We start from the raw sequence: 23,129 nt of genomic DNA on the forward strand, positions 1-23,129 counted from the left end.
ATTTTGAGCTGTTGAGAGATGGTAGTCTGGTTTTACAAAATCTATATATGAGACTAAAGCTGAAAAACTAGTCCACAAAACCTCATTGGAGGTCTTGTGTGTGCATTGATTCTGTAGATACCAAAACAAATGATCAGTAGAATAACAGATTGCAAAAGAGGATGCCTCGCAGGCTGACAGAATTTTCAATTTTATTTCACAGAAGTGGATTTGAAATTACAACACCCTCGTGACCTCTGTCAAACTTTAACTGAGAAGCAGGGGTAGTACCATGAAGAAAAAAATGAAATGCAGAAGTCAGAATGGAAAACTCCCCTGAACTATTTCAAACTACAATTTTAAGTTATAAGTAAATGTCTCAAATCATCTGTAGGAAGATGTTAATTAAAAATACAATTGGAACACATCCCTCATTGTGCATCTAAGACTCTAGACTTTAATTTGTACCATATCAACAAGATCGTTTTACCTCTTTTCTCCTACAGTGGAGGGAAAGGGGCAAATTTCATTCAAATCTATGGTCACGGGAACTTCAGATTAATATTACAAAGCTCAGACATTGTAGTCAGTAAAATTCCCTCTGTCTTCAAAGACATGGACCCTAATTGCTTTGAGACCCTTTACAGTAAACATCCAAATATATTTAGATTGCCTAAAACATACATCCTTCCAAGGACTAAGGAGTTGTTATTGCCATAGAGATACTTGCAGCTGCCTTTAACACATGCAAATAATTCTAAGCTAGTTTCTCGTGGTTTCAAAAGGTCTCTGAACCAACCCACAATATTTGCCAGACACCACTGATTTGAAGTTGCTTTTTAGCATGCAATACTTAATTCAATATGGCTAATGAGTATCTTGAACTTGTCTCGATCCTGAAGGCGATTGCTAAATTCTTCCAAAACCTTCATCTGTCAGTGGTAGTTTGCCTCATCAGGGAGTGAAATACGTTCCTTGGTAAACAGCATGTTTGTTATGTAGGATTAATTTCCATCCCAGCACTGGACCATAGTGCCACACATTGAGTTTAAGTTCTGAACAGAGGAAGAAATTATCAAAATCCATAGTTCTTGCTCTAAACACATCAGAACACAGTGTTGGAAAAGCAATGTGATATCTAAAGTCAAATCACAACAACACCTGGTTAAACTGGCAGTAAGTAAAATCTGGGTTCAATATCAACTCCAGCCATCAGAGTATCTAATCACCTTAGCAGATGAATGGATTAATTGAACGCTGCATAAAACACTGAACATTTTCTTCTGTTAATCATTCACTGATTCACCTTGAGGGTAGGATAAGCGGTGGATTAACCTAAACTGAATTTGTTCCTTTTTAGGCTCCATACTTGGAAAGAGCCTCACTGTATTTGTGCAGTGGTTTACTCACCAGCTGCACTGGCTGACATCTTATCCTTTCAAAGCTCTGACAGATTTTCAGAATTTATAAAAACATCTGCTGAGCTGTATCTGAGCTGAGCTCTAGATGCTGCAGGTGATAATGTGGCTAATTATTTTGTGATAGTAAACTCACTTTATAGTTTGCCCTTTAATGTCAAACTTCTTAAAGCTAACAAAACTACATATTACTAGGTGAAGTTTGGGACTAAGTATTTGCAAATCTTTCTGCTGATGTTGTCATCAGTATCTCTGAAGGTAGTTTCAATGAACGTGGCACATTTTGCATTTCAAGAGAGTAGCTGAGTGCCACAGCTGGCTATCTTAAATCATTTTACAAAACAGTGATTTAATTTTGTCATTTGCTATAGTAACTAAAACATATAAATACTAGCCATGCTACAAAACATTATGATTTAAAGTCACTGAAGCTTACTACAATGTGTTACAGAAGGTATACCAACCAATTTCCATGGAATATATCTACTGCCGCATGTAAAGCCGCAGGGGTTGTAATCACTGGAGATCTGTGCCATGTGCAGGAAGTCCTGCGGTCTGTTTGGAGAAGAGGTTAGCTACCTGTTATCTCTGAGAGAGTTCAGGAGGGTCTTTGGGTAAGCAAACGGTTCAAGTGGCATCGCTGTCTCTTATGTGACATATATTTGATATAATCATTTGAAGTTTTCATTTTAAGGAGATTTGCCTTCATTGACGAATACTTGTCAATGAATAAAACCACTTTATATGGTATCATTCAAATAGTAATTAACTGCTTTGTATTCTCTAAGCATGTATGATCAGTTATTTAGTCTGTGATTTTTCTAGAAATCTTAGCTGATCACTTAATTTATGAAAAAAAATAATCAGTGGCTGAACCTTTTTCTTTTGAAAGCTATAAATTAAAATCAGTGAACTCTGTTAAGTGCAGCTTCACAAATTAATATGAAACATAGTGCTTTTTCATAAGGTTTGAGAACCAGATTTAAAAGCATATTGGTGTTTGTGCACAGCAGGCAATAATGATCCATTATCCTGCAAGCAGAGGAGCTAGCAGCAACACATAAATAAGAAGCAATTGGACCATCTGCTTTGATTTCTGTAGCATCCCCAGAGGATGTGAGCAGGAGCTGACACTTCTCTCCATCTGCCCTTACATTATCAATTACAGTTAAATTATGCTGCATGCTACAAGGCTGGCAGATATGGATTGTAGATTGTGGCACCTGAAAAATATCGAAGAAAATACATATGTTGCCAGCCAGCTGTTTATTTACAAGTTCTTGACATTTTTCCTCACTTTCTCTGCTGATGACTTTTTCTAAAGCTTGTAAGGGACATCTCAGCTTAGTGTGAACTAGAGAAGAAATTAGGTGGAACAGTACAGCACCATGCACAAAATGTTCCAGCTCTCTGTTTTATGTTTGAATGGAGGCACAAGGCATCAGGTAGAGCAGATTTAAGTGATGAAAAAAATAAGTCCTGAGTACATCTGGGTCAGCTGCTCCAGCCTGTGTTTATAAAGCATGTTAGAGCAGGGTGGTGACGCACCCTGTACGTTTTTTTTTTTTTTTGTAGCTTAGAAATAATGTGTAAAACTGTAACTTCTATGAAATGTTAAGTGTTTATGAAAGCTCTGGGAGTGGTAGAAGCTGGAGCTGAGGGCCATGGTTGCTGTGTGCTGCAAGCACACGCTCTGTTGAAGTGTCTTACTGCAACCCATAGGAATGCTACTCCCTTTCAACCAGGGATAATTTTGTTCTAAGTTCATTCAATTTTCGACCTGTTTGATGGATGGTTGCCAGTCGTGCTGAATTGCATTTTGGTTTTGTGGTATGGTATTCTGGCCATCGAAGCTGACATATGAACACTACTTAACAACTTTCCTTTTGCCCTGACTGCAATTGGAAGCCTGGCGCATTCATCAATCGCGCTTGCCAGTTAACTGAGGGATGCTCTAAGGCAAATACACTCCAAACTTTGAACATTGTGCCTTTCTCATAGTTTCTAACACTACTCCATGTATTTCCAATATCATTAGTGCTTTCATTAAACAAAGCCTTTAGCAAGTGCTACAAAATAATAAAATTGATTACATATATTATGTTTTAGATAGCCTCTTGCCAATGCTGTCTGACCAGTGCGGGCTATTAGAATACTACACAAGACAGAAGTTAATGGGCTGGGGGTGGGGTGGGGAAGACACTCGGAAAACATTAGAAGAAAAGCTTGAACACTACATAGCAAGTAACACCTTATAAAGAAGAACTGAAAAAAAGAGATCGTTATGACTGCCTGTTAAAATAAGCAATATAAAGGTCCTTTCTTTTCCTGATGTTCCAGCACAGGACTGTCACAGGTGAGCTTTGGGAGTTCCAGAGAGGAAAGACAGACTATCTTGCTTATGTTCTCATATTTTCACAGTTGCATATATTCTATTTATTTTGTCTTTGTATATTGGGAACACTTGGCAGTAGCAGTAGTGTTATCTGAGGGAGAGTGTACTGTGGGCTGTCTCATGTACCTCACTCCATAGGACTTTCTGGATACTATTCCACCTTCCTTGAAGCCAACATTTATCTATCTATCTATCTATCTATCTATTTATTTTTATCTTCACTCTAGAAAGTAAGATTTTTTGCTCTCAGGTTCTCTTCCCTGAGTCCTCCGAGGCTTTTCCTTTCCTTTCTTCTTTGTTCCTTGCAGCTGTATTTGTAACTGCCTCATTGCACCATGGCCTCTTCTCTCTGAATTTGCCTTCTGAGGGTTATGTTGACAAGCCCAGTTTTCCAGGGGAAAAAAACGTGTTTCTTACTGGCTTCTCACCTGGTCATTTCCATGATAAAATGATAATATTGCTCTCTATTGTAAAGAGACTTATCATGCAAGGGATACAAGAGTTGTCCTTGGATAACAAAAGACAGAGCTCTACTCAGGGTCCCAAGGTACTGGCAAAGCTGTCTTATTTCCTCACTGAAGAGGAATTTATCAATGCGTTTGTGACATGATACATGGGTACCTGACTTAGGCCAGCCTGCTCTAGAGTGTTGTAATCCTTGGCACAGGCATGTAGGAAATTCTCTTTATCAGACCACTGCTACTGAATACGTCCCCAGAGGGGTCAGACCCTCCCTGCACTACTGGTCACAAAGCCCAGCCTAAAGCAGCAAACTGGGTCCACTCGTATGATGGTTGTAAGAATTTTCAAATTCTTGTGAAATGAGACTCTGCTCCATTCTCTCCTAGTTTTCAGGACTTACTCTGTCTGTTTATGCCAACTGTGATTTAAGCTGTGAGTTCTTGCATGTTTGTCTGCATCTGGCCACTTGTTTATTCAGGCCAACTTAGAAGACTAAAGCATATTATTTGCAAGTGACTGAGATGCTTGGCTGTGAGGTTGTTAAAGACGCAAGTGCTGCTATGTGTTTTGCAAACATCAGCCTACAAGACTTGTCCAAACCACATAAAATGACTGTGTTGGAAAAGTTTTTATTTTAAATGAAAATGTCTTTTCAGTTCTATGAAATAGGCTTTTAATTTGCATGCTTATATATGGCACGTAACTATGTGAAAAACATTAGTCTTCTAGTTTACATACATGGTCTATAAAACTAGAGTTATTAGCTCAGTGGGTAATTATTTCTATGAAATTATTATAATAGCTTTGAACAAGGATTTACATTACTATGGTAAAATAACTAACAGTTATGTACAGTATATTTCATTTTTTCAGCAGCAACATTTGTGTTTTGAAAGATTGTCTCTCAGAAACTCTATATCTTTTGGACAGGGAGGGGCAATAAATTAATGTGCATGTTGTTTACACTTGCATTATAAAGAGCAATGCAAGTTATGAATCTGTAAATTAGCTAAAAAGTCACTGAAAACAAAAGAATTAATATTCTCTCTTTTTAAAGAGTTTTTGATGAGATACTTGGTTCAGGTTATTAATCAGATAGACAAAACACCTACTTTACGATCAAGTAATAAGTTATGAGATATTTTGTAAATTATGGAAGACAAATTCTAAGTCTAAACCCAGACTGGAGTTTCAAATGCTATGAATACTGTATAATGGCTGTGTCTCTATAGTAACACTGTGTGTGCTGTAAGTAGAAGTGATAAGAAAGTCCCTAAGAAAGGGTTCCACAACTCCTCGACAAAGCTCAATAAAAAATAAGGTTTTAAGGCAAAAGCTATGCTAGGCCCTTTCACACTTCTAACTCTGTCTGATCAGAAAACACGTAAATCCACATGCTCTAGGTCCACTTCTGGCATCAGGCTTGAGATCTTTGACCTCAGCAATCAGGATACTGCTTTTTGCCAGAGCTGGCCGCTTGTGAACCAGTGCTGAAGGACAAGAAAACAGGAAGTAGAATGGCTGTAAATCCTTAAAGTTGGAACTTTAAAAAGTCCAAACTGACTATCGCCAAGGTAGAAATACCCTGTGATAGATTACAATTCAATAATTCATTTTCTAATGCCTCTGGGACCTGACTGCCTGGTGAAGAGAGGGCCAGGCTATTTTCGGACACCAGACCCTATAGCAGACCACCTGAACGGGACAGCCCACTCCTTGGTGTGGGGAGTGGGACCAGCCACGCAGCTTGGAGTTGGAACTTGTAGAGCACAGGCCTTCCTATGTTCATTGGGTACTTTAGAGTCCGGTTCATTATAAAACTGGCAGGGAGTTGTAAATCCCTTTCCCAAGCAATTCTGACATGTTTTTGGTTGAACTGGAATGTAACAAAATGTCAAAATCTCACATCCTCCATAAAAAGCAAATAACTTTGTCCACCTATCCTAGCTCAAGGAGTAAAAATTTTGTTTTCACTTAAACTTACCATTTCCCTTTTTCGCACAAAAAAAAAATAAATCTAGGACTGTGTACATTTCTAATAGCAAACATGTTTGATAGAGCAAATGGCAGATATGCTACTGTCCCGTTTTCAGCTAGGATAGAGTTAATTTTCCTCCTAGTAGCTGGTATGGTGCTGTGTTTTGGATTTAGGATGAGAATAATGTTGATAACACACTGATGTTTTAATTGTTGCACAGCAGTGCTTACACTAAGCCGAGGACTTTTCAGGTTCTCACGCTGCCCTGCCAGTGGGTAGGCTGGGGATGCCCAAGTTGCTGGGAGGGGACAGAACCAGGAAAACTGCCCCAAACTTTGGGGAATATCCCCAAAGGTATATTCCATACCATATGGAGTCATGCTGAACAATTAATATGTGGTGGCTGGCTGAGGTGGGGTGGGACCACTGCTTGGGGATGTGACGGGCATCGGTGAGCAGATGGTGAACAATTGTATTGTGCATCACTTGTTTTGTACACATTATTATTATTACTATTATTATTTATGTATTTATTTTCTGTCCTAATAAACTGTCTTTATCTCAACTCACAAGCTTTTACTTTTTCCTGATTCTGTTCCCCATCCCACTGGGGGAAAGTGTGAGTGAATGGATGTGTGGTGCTGAGCTGCTGGCTGGGTTAAAGCACAACAGCTACCTACTGTCAGTTCCTTTTCTGTCCAGACTTGCATATCTAGAAGAGACAGTATAGAGCTGTTTCTAAATTTAAAGGTGATAATAAATCACTTTCTTTTAGTTCAACAGGTGTCCAGTATCTTTTCAGGGGAAGAGTAGAACTGAAAGGTACAGTTTCTAAATCTGTGCTGACTAGGGCCTTCTGTATTGCAATTGCTCTGAACTCTGAATTCTCTCTCATGTCAATAGCATATCTTTTTAAAAGCCTACTGATTAAGTAAATAATTTTGTAGCATGTGAAAATCTTTGTATTTAATTTGATGAGATGGGAAGCTGTATCTCCCCCTTAAAGTCTAATTAACATGGAGACTATCTTCTCTGATGAGTTCATAAGCTGTTCGCAGACAGTTGGGATGTAGCAACTTTGCAAGACACTGTTTAAAGATCTCTGACATCTGAGAAAGCCACAAAATCCAATAATCCTACTTTCAGAACTCCAGGGTGTCCTCTGAGATCAATCTCATATCTAAACATCACATAAAGGGAGTGCATTGCGTTATAGACTGGTTTCTATTGAACACCAAGTAAGAAGCAGCATTAGACATTCTTGAAGAAGAGCTTTTATCAGGGGAACAGAGAAGGTTGTCGAATCCTGAAAATTTTACCCATGATTAAAGCAGCACTATGAAAATTGTTACATTTTTAACAAAGGCCAGCTTATCCTCCATATAGTTCTCTTGAGATTATTCAGAAAATTATATATTAGGAATAAAGTTGATCAGCTTTCATGTTTATCTGTGCACGTGAACAGAGCAAGCATTAATGCTCTTGTCTCTAACCACCAGGCTCTCACCTCAGATGTCCTTTCAAGTAGTCCTGGGTTCTGTTTTCAGTTGTGCTTTTGGTCCACATGCATTTGAATAAAGTTTTGAGGCAGCTTTAAATACAATGAAACTATCTGAAAAAAAGGCATGTAGGATTAGTGCTGTATTGGCATTTTCATTTTTCTTGTGTATGCATTTTCATGTCCAGGAGTTCAGTCAGTGTACATCAGTTCTGATGTACTGATATTCCACAGCTTTATTTTTCATAGCTTTATTAATGGACCTGAGCATTAAAGATCTTTATATCTGCTCCACAAAAAAAACAAGACTAAAAAGGAACTGGTGCTACATGTTTAATTTGGGCTGTTTAACCCAATATACCAGCCGAGGTATGGAGTTATTCCAGAGTATCTCAGGGGAACGCACTTCAGGAGAAAGTTTTACTTTGCTCCCAACAGGAAAAATTCTCACGCTGTCGGTCGCAGCTTAATAGGGCATAGTAACGCAGTTACAGTCTTGAACTCTTATCCCAGTGTACCTGTTTGCAGGGAAACTCAAATTCAATTTTCTTAATTTGTTAATTAATTGAAAATTTTAAGGACATTTGTGTGAAGATTAAAGGCAAGTTTCCACTGTCTAGCTTCATTCAACTTTTTAGTGGAGAGAAAATTAATTTGATTCTTTTTATTTTTAAAATGATGCAATTAATACGATATTACTTCTTTTCTTTCTTTCTTTTGTTTTACGAAGATGTGTTTCTCAGCCTTAAATCTACATACTGATTTGGGCAAAATTTCTTTTGCACTTCACTTGGTAAACTATTACAAGATTACAACAAATACTTTATATATACTCAAAGTAGGATTCTAAGAGAGCTTTTCAATATTGACCTTTCAGATAATCTAACAAGATTTCATATAAAGCTCTCAATTCTGAAAAGGATGGCCAGATGCAGACATAACCTGAGCAAATGTATTTGTGTCTCTGTATGACCAAACTGGGTAACTGTTCATGCAAACTAATATTGCATTGCACATTAGTAACGGATGAAGCGGTATTCAAATACCACAATACTGCAGGCATGCTGTGATTTTTAAACCAGTTGTGGGATTCAAATACGTAATAGCAAAAGTCTCCTTGGATTATAACCTCTGGATTGTGAATATTTGCCTCTAAGAAATAAGTGCAGTTTGTCTGGAAATTGCATTTGAGTGTTTGGGTTCTGCCTCAAACTTTTAATGTTTTTAGCTGGTTGCGTGTTCTACTCCTCCCTCCTTTCTAGTGCCTCTCCGTTCTCAGAGAGAAATATCAGTGCTGAGGGGCACAGCATTTATGAGCAAAGGGAAAGTAGTAGTAATAGATGCAGTGAATTAAGCAGAAATATTTTGTGCAGGTCTAAGAATGGGAAGTATTGTGTACTAACTATGCCAGACCTCAAAAAAATACCTGTTTAACACGTCCTCTGGGAAACGTGATAAGTTGATGTAAATAATGACTACAGAATAATCAAAGTAAATTAAGATTTATTTTCCTGAACTGGCAGTTAGTAGATGATAGCTGTTTCTAATACCAGTGTAATTCTGCCAGAATATAGACAAGGGGACAGGAGTGTAGTCTGCATTCAAAACTGTCCTAAAATAATGTGTCAGTAACACGAAAACACTGACCAACAGCACCACGTTGTCATTTGTCTCATAAATACCAGACAATTCCCTATTTCCTATAGCTGCTACAAACTCTCAGCAAACCAGGATTCATCACCCTGAAGTTGGTTTCTAGTTAATTTGCTTGTGGTCAGGATGTTTTGCCAAAGCATGTATCTCATTTTGATACCTTTAATATTAATGATATGCACATATTTACATGAACAAACCTGGTGCCGGGGCTTAGAGTTCTAAAACACAAATACAGTATTTGTGCTGCCACATTAGAACATTTGCTAAGAAGTACAACTACAGGTACTGTGGTTATGGAGGGCATTTTTTGATGCCTGCACTGCAAAACCTAACTGTGACATCCCTGTCAGCTTGTCAATGGAAGCATGTTTTAAGACGATTTAAAATTCTCTTTTAATTCTTTTTAATGGTTTACACGTATATTATATTTTCTACTTTATTCTTTGAGTCAATACGTAGCCAATGTAAATGCAGTTCGTTTATATAGAAATTGATATTCTGTCCCTCATTACCTATATTTCTAATGCATTCTGATACACTAGTAAATAGACTTGTCTGATTAATCATTAGCACATGAAAAGAATTAGCTGTCTACTGCCAAATGGAACTATTGACAATGATAATAAGACCAGCTACTGTATCATCTGGAAGCTGGTGTTTTTCAGAAAGGCTGAAAATGGGTGGTATTCCATTTGTATGCTGAAACTGAGTGACAGAAGTCATCTGTCTGTGTAAAAGAAAAATACTAATTTCTCCATACGCATTTATGTATTCCTACCACTAAAATATCATAATGTCTTTGTACTAAGGGTATTGATTGGACAGCTTTCATGCCATCTTCAGTTTGGTATTCAGGCTGAGGAAAAAAAGATAAAATGTATTTTCCTTCAAAGCAACGTGTGTACGTTTCTAGGATAATTATGCGGAGAAAAAAAAGAAAAGCTAAACCCTTGTCCCAAATAGTTTGTCGTTTTGCTACTGTAAGTCAGCTCAGCAAGTCTAGAAGGGTCACCACCCCAGCATTTAAAACTAGTTGTGATTTTTCCTTTTTGTTCACATCATTTAAAAGCATGATTTATAAGCACTCCAATGTAATGGCCATAAATATGCAAGATAACTGTCTGATAAAAGCAGCAAACTAATTTACTAAAATCTTGTGAATTATTTTATTATGGTTTGCACAATATCTGCGTTGTATGATGAATATTTTGTAACAGGTAATGAGAACACTGCTGCTGTTCAGTGGACAAACTGGCTGTTTGAACCTTTTCTCAGATGCTCAGAAATTCATGTAGTGGGGAATGGTTACGAAATGCTGACAGGAAAGCTGAACAGAATTTTATTAACACATCATTAGTAACATTATATTATTTGAATATATTGGAAGGCTAAAGGCAAAAAGGTGTCAACCATATTATAAATATTTTTAATAAACACTGTGTGCATCTAATTGCATTGTAATACATGCAAGAAAGTTCAAGTATCTAATCCCAACACTTTGAGAACTTCCTTCTGCTCATTGTCTGAGCAGGATTTACCTCAGCAAAATAAAATGGTGTAGAGAGAGCACCAGCTTGTGCTGTCCTTGTTCATCCCTTGTATGACAAGAGGTCACAGGGTGATCCAGAGACTAGCTGTCAGTGTTTCCCCATCTGACCTGTTTATTCTGCAACAATCTGTGTAGTGGCCTTGGAGCCACTGGTTGTTTCCCTGCTGGGCTCGCTACCCCTGCCTAGGAGTGCATCTTCTGCTTCCCATCCCTTATAAATGCTCTCTGGCCTTAGAGTCCTCCATGTCTACATTGACCTACTGTCTGCCAGAGCCTCTGGCAGGGTGCTACGATGGGTGTCCCTTGGTGCCACCACCAGCCTGTCACACGTCTGCACCGACAACTTCCCAGGCCAGGGCTTCTTTTCTGCCAAAGCCCTGCCTGAGCCCTCTTACTACTTTGTAGCTCAGCTTTGGTAAAACATAGCATGCGAAGCTGCTTTGCATGAAGAGAGTACATCAGTTCTTCCTATAAATCTGTAAAGTAGTGGCTGTACATTATGACATTTGCCACTCAAAGACTTTCTCTTCTGGGCATTGGTAAGCTCAGGCAGGATCTGTCAGTGGCTTTTGCTAACTTTCAGACATTCAGTATCATATTATTTAAGACTTCTCACCTGGTGAAGGAAATGAGATTCAGAAATACTTGGGCACTACAATTGTATCCAGTATACTGTATGTACATACCTTATCGTTAGGAGGTAGATATTACTCCTATTTTAGACAAACATACATATACTAGTCTTTCTATAAAAACTATATAGGCAGAATAATGGTGTGCTATCTTAATACTGGAATTCATCGTTTAGCAGAGCAAAATGAGCCTTAGCCACTCAGGCTTTCTGCATATAATATTTTCTGATTTTCTGGACTAGTCTCAGAGGAGTCAAACAAATGACCTGGGATTGCCACCAGCTTTGCAGCTGGGTTAGATAAACTGGTCAGCAAGTACACCAACATAGAACTATCATTATCCAGATACTGTTGAGCAGCAGCATGAGAATTGTCCTGTAAACATATATATATTGTAATTGGATTTATATTTCCTGTAGTTAGTCTTCACATTAGGAGAACTGGTCGCAACTGCAGTTATTACAGATATATTTTTAGAAAGCCTTTTGAAACTTTGGACCTTGTAATCATAGCGTGGAAAGTAGCATCTTTGTATTTAAAATTAAAACCAGTCATTTCAGATTAAACTCCTTTCCACATGATGCTGATTAGATAAGTAAACATGAGTAGTGCACTGAAAAGCAGATTTATTCATAGATAAGTTGAAATGTTTTTTGTTCACCTGTGATAGCTAAAAACGGATAGAGACTCTACTAAGAAAGTGAATGTTATAAAACATAGAATGTAAAATTCAATCCCTAGATCCTTCTTAATGGCTTTAGGTATCCTGATGTCTTTTTGGTTCCTTCATTATGAAAGGCAGCTGATACCTTCCTGGAATTCAGATTTCTGGTACTTTTTGTGATGGTTTGGAATAGGAGATAAGAGTGCAAAATGCTGCTCTAGCATTCTTATGTGAAAGTAATACAAGGTTTGTATGGTTCAGAAGTAGGTGTGAATGTAGAAGTGGTATGTAGTGAGCAGAAAAGGTAGAAACAGTAATATATGTAAGTGTGAGATTTTTAATATGCATAGAATTAAAATACAGCTATAGAAAGTAAATTATTGTCAAATACAACACTCAAATAGAGGAAAAGAAGCAACCAAAAACCCTGCCTGAACATGGGTGGAGGGATAACAGCATGTATATGTACATTTTTGTGTCTGTGGGAAGAAGTGGCAGACCAGTACTCCTAAGTCAAATATAGGTTATGAAGTAGCTATTTTCAGATTTTTTAAAAAATCAGTTGAGAACAAAACATTCATATGGACAATTTTAGAAAATTCAAAAGACTAAGTTTGCACAGAATAAAGAACTAATCTGCAATCTCTTTAACCATTCCCATATTTATAACTCTGAGTATGAGTAAAGCCATTTATATTAATATGGATTCACAGGATGGGGCTGTGAAGTTTGCTGTATTCAGCTTTGTTACTACCATATTTATAGTGTTTAGATTGCACAGTATCAGTGCTTCCTAGGTTCACTTACCAGTGCTTTTGAGACTCTGTCCAGGGACCTAATTAGTGCTTGAATTTGCAGTTCTCTTGTAAGAAAAGTGCTACATTTAACATAAGTCAATGGGACTTTTACTTTTGCAAAGACTGTTGGATCAGACTCTTGCTGTATACAAGAAATATTTCAGCTCAATGACCTTCTCTTTGCCATATTTGAAACTGAAGCAAAAAGAAGGTCATTGTTTCATGAAAAATATTAAAAATTCATGATATGTTTTGGTTTCTGCACTTGGATTCCTGGAGTAAATAATACTAATGGTATATTTTCAACATGTCTCTTAGCAATTACTGTATATTATGTAAATACTAGCAGGTAGCATAGAGTAAATCTGTAACTGAAGAAATATTGACTTGAAACAAACTCATTTTAATTGAGAAACAGTGAACTATTTGTGCCTTTTTACTAGTCTCAGATTCATGGTGTAACAAATCCTTAATTTCCTAAGACGGTACACAGAGAAACTGTAAAATGCCATTCTCAGCGTTCAGGGAATAAAGCAAGCAGAAACGACATTTTTAGTAAAATAAACAACTTGACTAAAACCAATGTTGTAAAGTACAAGTGTGAAAATCCCACTTTAATTGTGAAAAAGAAAAAATGCATCCTCACTATGAATAAAGACGCCATCAGCAACATGTACAGAGGGAACAGAGTAGATAAATACCAACATACTACAGTGATCTAACTTCATAGAAGGCAGATACAACAGATCATAAGTTTCCCTCATGACTACATATTGCTTTTGTTTTTTTACTCAATGCAATAACATTGCTGAATGCTTTAATGAAACATGTTCTCTAGTAAATTACCTCTTGCCAGTATTACTTTTTTTTAAAAAAAAAAGGATACTCTGGAGCTCCATTCAGCATCCTAACTCTACACATTAAAAATAGTGTGAGTAAGCTGTGTCTTAAAGATATGCCCTGTTGTTGAGTGGAGTCCTTCATGCAGAGGCCCAGACACGTGGTGTGGTAACCGGTACTTTCTCAGAAATGCAAGCAGGGTCCCTGCCAGGGGTTCCCTGCCAGGTCATGGTGTTGGCAAGGAACTAAAAGGAAATAGAAACAAGGGGGTGTGTACAGCTTCAGATGCCTGGGTGCACTTGCAGATGTGTACATGAGACAGCCTTACCTCTTCGAATACCACATGAGCAACCGGCAAGTGACTTTTCTTCTGTTGGTGTGGCAAGGTGTAGCAGTTTTCTGATTTTCATCACTTAGTGACAAAAAGGTTTTTTCTTTTCAGAACATTTCAGAAAAACAATCATTTGTTGTTCTAAAACTAGCAGTAAGATACCAGCAATAGCAAAGTTCTTACTACTACTTTTTCCATAGAATTATGTTTGCCTTGATGATACCTACTTCCCATAATCCCCAACAAACAAGCTACACTTGCACTTGTGCATATCAGCTATACACGCTTTTGATATTTTATTCATGTCAAATGAAGTAGGGACAAATTTAAAACTAATAATTGAAAAAAAAAAAAAGGCATATGTTTCCATAAACCTTACTTTGCAGCCTTTTCACTACAAAATTTCCATGTGTTTTAATAATGCCGTGCAAGCCCTAATTCCCTAATTCTCTTCTGTACATATTAATAAACGTTTAGATGGTACTGAACTCTCATTAGAATTAGTGAGCATTAAGGTGCTCTGTGCTTTGAAATGCAAGTTTCTGAGGGACAAGATCACATCTAAAAGTTTTTAGATGATACTTTAGATCTGATACTTATTAGGATTCTATGTGTGGAGTTTTAGTTTTATTTCTCAAAGGAATCTTTGTTAAATATTCCCTTCAGCTTACTGGTGAGTAAGTCATTAAATCAATCTAAGTAATGTGGATTTGGTGTTTTTGGGGGGCTTTTTGGTGGGTGTTTTTGTTTGTTTGTTTGGTTGGTTGGTTTTTTGATTGGTTGGTTGGTTGTTCTTTTGTTACTTTTTTAGTTTTGTTTTTTTTTTATCCTTGCTAAGTACAGGAGCTTGTGTGTGGTGTTGAGTGCCTTTGTCTTCTTTTGGAAGGTGACAGCTTGGCACAGAATAAGATTTTAAGTAATACTAAAGGAAATGATATCAAAAACTGAAGGTTGCCATAGAGATCTGTGTGTCTGGATGTGGAAATACAGTATATCACTGTGTACTTCAAAATCTGATTCCTTCATGCTCCTAAATGTGTAGGGCTCCACTTACACACCAGAAAATGTTTTGTGACAATAGGCCATGTCTTTCTACCTTATTTTTCTGCCTTTGGTATCCTTAGAGCCAACCAGAAGCTGTCTATTAAGAGCTGAAACCATTTTCCCTTTTTATTCTGAGTTTGTTTTAAAGTAACCTTGAATTTAGTGAAATGTCCCTTACATAAAAAGGTATATAGGTTAATATAGGTTAAACATATTGTTAAACAATGAAGAAGCAACTTGGCAGCTCTCTAGCTAAATAGCTATTGGAAAGTACGATAGAAAAATGGAAAGTGCATCATAGGATTTGATGTAAATTTTGGATGTAAAATAATTTCATTCAATTCTTAGAGGAATGAACTGTGAGTTACTGTATCAGAGAGAGTAGAGTCTGATTTTTGAGAAATTTAAACAAAGCCAGTGTGTCAAAGTAATGCTATCCAGTGTAGTGGTATGACAGTGTACTCACATTTTTTTTGTATGAGAGGTGAAGGCTGGAATTCACCAAAACTAGTGTGGAGGAAGGCTGCAGTTTCTTTAGGCAAAAGTTTTGGGAGGGATCCTTCCTCTGCAGGTGGTTTCAAAGGCAGTCAGTCATTTTGTCTGGGGGCTCTCATACTACAGGAGAATGAAAAATTCTAAATATTTATCCTCAGAATATTCTCTATCCAAATGTAGCATTTATTATTATTATTATTATTAATAATAATAATAGTGATTTTAGTTTGGGGAGGTTTTGATTTATTTTATGTCTTGCATTAACATATGTATATTTATAGCAAACGATTAGTTGTGCCATTATTCTTCGTCAAAACTACTACAAATGTGGTTTTTATTTTAAAGGTTACTCATTTCATTATAAATGGATTAGTATTTTATTTTATAAGCCTTAGCAAATGTTGTATAATGAAAAGGTTAACCCTTAAAATAAAGTAAATGCATGTTCAATGATTAAGTGGCTTGCTCATTTCCATTGAAGAAACTATATAAATTACTTAAGAGCCACATGGACTTTATTTATGAAACTTATAGATTGCTTTTCAAAGTTCATTGACAGGGATCCTTAAATTTTTACTCATACCAGATTATACTATAATATTTTAAATATTTTTTACTATGACTTCTGAGTTGCAGACATAAAACAGTTTTAAATGGTTGGCATACTGTGTTTTGTTAGTTTTATTTCAGTTAATATTAATTTGACTATATGATTGAAAAAACATTTTAAAAGTCCTCATGTTCTTTTATACTATATTTTCTAGAACTTTTGTAACATAAATACACTGAAAAAATGTGGAGGAGAAATATTGTCAGTAGTATAAACCACGTGCAATTTAAATGTATTTATACAAGTGTATTTAAATATTTGACAGGTATCAGTCAAAATAATATGTAATATCTGTAATCATATAATCAGATCACACATTTACATTTATAGTAACCTTAGGCTTCGTATCATGAAAAAAAAGATACAGGAAAAGTGTATACCAGTATCCTTTTATTTTATCCTAAAATCTTTTATTTATAATTGTCTTCTATAGTGGAATCTTTGTGACTTGTTCATTATTTATCAGGAATATATCAGGAATTTTGTGATAAAGGTTGTGAGAAAGCAACCTTCACATTATTCAAAACTGGAAATTTCCTGCTGAATCTTGCAAGATATACTGCTTGATTTTAATGAAAATAAAGATTTTAATGACTCAGAATTATTCTCAAAGCAAGACTAGAATAAAATCACATCAGATTCATCATAGTTTATTAGTGGATGTTGTTCTTACTCAATTAGATGAATTTTATGTTTCTAGTTCTTTCATTTTCTGGTTCATCTGACCCTCAAGAACAGATGTCTGTAAATGTTATTAAGTTGCTAAACTAAGGGAAAAGTTCTGTTATCAGATGAATGGGCCAGAAAGTTGATATCTAGCCCTACTAAAAGCAATGACAAATATCTTATTCACTTAAAGGCTGTAAGGAGTTAATTCCAAATTGTTAGTAACTTTCTTTAAGTAGCTGATAGTTTATTTTTCTGCATATGTGGAGAAAGTTTAAAGGATGTTCATAATGTTGAACATGGCATGGAGCATGCAATTTTGAATGTGCTGCTTCAGTAATAAATTTTGAAAATGCCTCCAGTTTTGAGCAGTCACTGTATTTGAAGTTTTAATGTACAGAATAGTTTCATAAATAAGATTCACCTTGCAATTCGCAAAGGTTTTGCAAATATATATATCAAAGTGAAATATCATATAGATACCTAAAGATCTGAAATTCTTGATATGAAATTAATAAAAAGGTTCATCCATCACAGAGAGATCTGGAACTTAGATTTTGGATTTGCCCCTTTTGATTGTTATTTTATTTGAAACAGCTCTTCATGTATGTAGAACACAACCTATGACTATCTGGAGTGTTTATGGGGAATATTTACATGATACTTTTCTTTCTTAATTCCCTTTTCCTTTTCCTTTCGTATACTGCTTTAAATACAACAGCTATGATAGTATTTGCAGGGAGGAATAGAATCCACAATGTAGGTGAGTTTGGAAGAAATACCAAACATTGTCTTCCTGAAAGTGGCTCAAATATGTAAATTAAATGTCTGTGTGTTTACTTAAAGCAAGTGTTAGTTTTAGAAACACGTACTCTTCTGTTGTTTCAATAAATGATAACAAAAAATATAGTGGGAATGACCAGTCCAATGAGATTCTCAAGAATAAAGTGTAACAGCACTGAAATAAATGGCCTGAATGATGGGTTACGGGATAACATATTTTGCATGTGTAAATGCAGCGGAATTCTATATAAACTAATACTTAGTTAAAATACAACAACAACAAACACACACACACACACACAATCACACACACAAAAAAACCCTCCCCAAACCATTTTACCTTCTTGTCTCTTTCATTTTCTCATTAATGTAAAGAGGCAAAGACTAAATGAACTTTATTGCCCTTCATAATGGCCAGAATACATGACAAAGGAAGTTGATCACTACACTCTTTTTATGCAAATAAAATTTCAAAAACTACATGGAGACAGTTATATTTTTTACCCAAAGCAAGTTATAAGACAAAAACACCGATTCTATGTAACTAAAAATTAACGTCCATCTGTGACTTGAAAAACCTAGGATTCTGCTAGGTGGATGGCAAAAAGAGATTCCCGAGAGCTTGATGAAACAAACCTTGAGATACCTTTCTAAGGAGGAAGGGCAGCAGAACTATCCAGGAGAAAAGACCAAAATAATAACAATCATTACTTTTGAGCACAGATGGAACCTAAAGGGACTAAGGAGGCAAACTGCCTGAGAAGGCATCCATCATACCCAGTTTTCATGTTGTAGAAATGATAAGAACAAAAATAAAAATGTTCAGCCTAGGGTAAAGTTCTGTGCTGTGGGACACAGAATCACTTTCTATCATAATGCCAATGGCAAAAAAGCTAGGCAGGAAGGAGTAATAATATATCAAGTGAATGAAGGCATGAAGTTCTCCTACAAAAAGGAAGATACGTACAGGATGACTTTGAGAGATCCTAGGCTGATGCATGTGAAGTACATATACATGGCAAAAGAAAGCTTCCAGCTATTCCTTTAAGGAAAGCTCACTTGCATCAATTCTGCTTTAGCTGGATTACAGAATTCTAGTTACAATATACTGTTTGTCAACCGTAGGTGTTTAATAGAAAATTATGGCCAAGTTTAGGTGAAATCTGACGTCTTTCTGAAACTACCAAACAAGTTATGAAAAAAGTGCTAACAAAAGCATTATTATTTAAAGGAGGCAAAACAGAGGGTGCAGAGGTTGGGGCAAATAAGGGATTTTTCATAATGTCAAAACACAACCATTTGGTTTAGGCATATTATACCTGTTCAATTTCCATTTCTGAGTGAAAAACAGAAAAAAAATGGTACAGGGTAGAAAGACGGTTAAAAAAGGTTATCTTGCAGTTCAGCTGCTCAATAGGGAAAGTTGAGCAATGAAGCTCACATGTTGGTTACCTTCACATGCTTAGATATTGCATGAATAAAATGTCTATTGCTTGAGCTATCATGTTCTTTTTGCACATTCAGTTGCTGGGCAGCTTTGTTATTTCTGTTGACGGTGAATAGCAGTTACAGTTTGCAAAGTGACAGAACATTAGCATTAATGTTTCCTACTGCGTCTTTTTGTACGCTTACCCTATAAGAAAAAGGTAGCGATGAGTGTAACATATCTGCACTGTATCCTGTGGTGCACCACAGAAATATTTATTTTTTTCTAATTCATTTCTTCTAAGTTATTTAGACAAAGGGTAAGCCCTGAGAATAAGCAACTAGTAGCAAGGTTTGCCTTCCCTCTTGTCATATAGCTTGACGTATAGCTTCTATTGTTTCTTCAGGATCTGTTTCTGACTTGTATGCTCATGTCTGCTTTCTGTATGTACTGATATAGCTCAAGTGCATGAATAAATATTTGAGAAAAATGTATATTAAATAAGATACCTATATCTTGCTAGGCTACTAACAATTGCAGAGGAGGCACATTTGTTTTCTGAGGAATGGAGAGCAGAATAATTTCAGTCCAGCAGATGAATTAATTCTAAAAGTGAATCACCTCTTTGAATTTATACCCCTATAATTTATAATTGAAGAAAGTGGGCAGAGGAGTTAGAAATGTTGCTTTTGGATGTTTTCAGTTTTCGGATACTGAGAGATATAAAGATTAATAAAACTGGTCAAGACACAAGATGCTTTTTTCCTACTAAGAATTGTTTTTTCCTTAATACATCCTGCTATTCCAATGGAACTCTGTAACTTTTCTCTTTTAACCATCATTGCCATAAAAGATCAAATCTTATAAATTTTACCTTCCAGAATCTTTCAAAGATACTTCTGCAGCCAGTACTAGGTGGGAGAAAAAACTAACCTTTCAGTGTTCATTGTTTCAATATAAAATCTCTTGAAGTGCTTATTTCTTTTGATTAATTCTGGTAGCAATTCTCTTTCCAGCAGATTTTTTTCCCTGTGTCTACTAGTTCTTTTCCATCTAAAAAAAAAAAAAACAAACAAACTTGAACAAAAATATTCCCATGACTTCTTGAAAATTCATACCAAGACATTGGAACACCAGATGCTAAAGTCTCATAAATTAAAAAGGCATTATATACAGCCAGCTGTACCATATAAACTCAGATTTTTATACCACATTGTGGTGTTCTGTGAATCCTCATTTGTTTTTCACATCTGCTCGGACCTGTACATTCTTCCCATTTATAAATTATAATTAATCATATGCTAGAACATATCTTTTATATTTGAGGTTTAACCCAATAAGAAAGCTATTATAGAATACTTATTGGGTGTTTGTTTACAAATAAAAAATGTATTCTGTTTTCCCTTTTGTTGATTAATGTAAATTGTTTTACTTCCCTACATATTTCTTAGCTTAAAAACAAACAAACTAAAACATAATTGTAGGATAACTTATACAAAAGCATTATGGAGAATAAGTTCCATATAAATAAAAGTTTTTTTCAGTTCCAGTGGGTTATTCACTTCCACGTGAAAATGTTATGCTATTTGGCTCTTTGATGTACGTCCCTTCGTATTGGCATTTCAACGTTCCTCTACCCTACTATTCTAATTTTTTTACGAGAAAGTTACTAAATCCTCTTCTAGACACATCTCTTAATGAGAATTTTAATAAGGCCTTTGCATGATCTCCAAAACCAATTTCAGCTTTCTGTGCGTGAAGGTGACACAGTGAATTAAAAATAGATTACTTGAAATTCAGAGTTAAGGGTTTCAGCTGAGTCTGCATTTTCCTGTGTAGATCCTTTATAGTTTCCCAGTTCAAATTAGAAAATCCAAGGATAAATCCAAACCAAGAATTTTGAATAAAGCAAAGACAGAGTGACAAGTTTATAAGAAAATGGAAATGCTGCAAAACATGTGGCAATTCCCTAGAGGGTGCTCAGATCTACACAGGCAGGAAGGCAAATTCGCAGTTTCTTTCCAAGCAGTGTAGGTTTTCATGTTACTGCTGAGGGATTGGTAGCATCTTGCTTAGAATATCCTGTATCCAGATCTGCTCACCCAGCATCAAGAAAGAGAAGCTCAGATCAGAGCAAGCCCAGGGAAGGGCTGCAAGCATTTGTAGGAGGTCAGGGAGTTTTCTTATGGGACAGGACTGACTGACTTTGGTTTGGCTAGCCTAGCAAAACAGGGGCTGCTGAGAGACAGAGCCAGCATTGTGGCTGTGGAGCCATGAACCGCTATAAAGTGACCAGGAATAAATTTAGGCTGGAAATACAAGAGGCTCATCACGTGGCACAGGGCAGCTCTCTCCCCGGACTGTGACCCCTTCATTTGCATTGGGAAAAGCAATCCCTGGCAGTGTTGGGGGGCATTAGTCCTTGGGGGCTTTCCTGCCTCCCTGTCATTCACAGGGAGGATATATTCCCCAAGACCAGCGCTTTATCAGAAGGGGACTGGACATTTAAATACCTTCCTCTCTGAGGGTTTGCTATCCTGTTTCTCTGAGAGCCAAATAAGGTAGTCAGGAATAATTCTTTCCCTATATTTGGCTACAACTGATGTATAAATAGTGGATAAAAGGTATGTGGCAAGAAGAAATTTTTAAGAATTGAACGTGCGTAAAGTGTGTAGATTTTTCCATCCTTCATTCACTTCATTAAATGTAAAGCAAGCAAAGTTTTAAAATAACTTTAATAAGTGTTTAATAGTTCCTAACACGTTTGAATGGAAATGGTAATATTATCTTTTCCAGGCAAGAGATACTATCAGGCAATGATTTTAAAATTAATATTTGCAGAACTATATCTACCATGTAAATACTTAAACTTTTAAAATTCAAACCCATTTATGGATTCTGAGAGCCTGATTTTTTAAATATACATTTTTAGTTTGTAAAGGTTTTGCAGTACACTTTGAAACATATATACATTAGGCTTAAAGGCAAAAAGGAAGCAATGAGTGGTAAATTACTAGTGGCTGAAATAAAACAGTGTTTCAGGATCAAAGTGTGGGCCAGCATTAACACAAGCCTCTCTAAATTTTTGAATGTTTTCAATTCTGCAGCTAAAATTGATGCCAGAAGAGTTAGATTATATTTATTTAATTTCCCCCTTTTTATCATTACAAATGCTCTGAAATACACAGCACATAACATGCTCTGCTTGTATTTCCCTGGGATGTACATAGTCTTCTGACTACTGAAAGCATGTGAGTCAGAGTAAAATTTTGTCCTCAAAAGTGTGAACTGAATATACCTGGTGACCATGAGAAACTTGAAACGGATTATATTTGGCTGTCCAATATGGTGTCATTGATTAATAATGATTGAGTCTGTAATAACCATGCAAATGTAAACTGTTCATTTATTCCAAATACATATGAATTGGAGAATGATATCTCACATAATCTGATGTTAGTCTATTCACTGCATCATAAAAATTAATTTGTCTAATTAATGACATTACTCCTTTTATACATGCATAATTCATATTAATTGATAGGTCTGCCTAAAAAGGTACCTTTTGGAAGAAAAATGATCCTATTAGTGCAAGTTTAATCCAAATCAGAGCTGACAAAGCATGGTGCTTTCAAGGCTTATCTCCAGCTTTGTTAATTGTCATAAGCATTCTAAATTGATTATTCTTACATTAACATGGGACATTCCATTCATCAATGCTCTGCTGTAAAGAAAATTTGTCTAATGGATTTGGGTAGCAGCACTAAATAAGTGTGTTGGTCCATTTTTCCACTGTAGCTACAGGGGTATTCAAAGCATATTAATTCACTAATACTGAAAAAATTAACTGCTAAAATATATAGAAATATCATACAAAATTAGATTTCTGACACTGAATAATTTTTG

Source organism: Anser brachyrhynchus (genome assembly GCF_964034855.1).
Source record: "Anser brachyrhynchus genome assembly, chromosome: 12".
NCBI lineage: Eukaryota > Metazoa > Chordata > Aves > Anseriformes > Anatidae > Anser > Anser brachyrhynchus.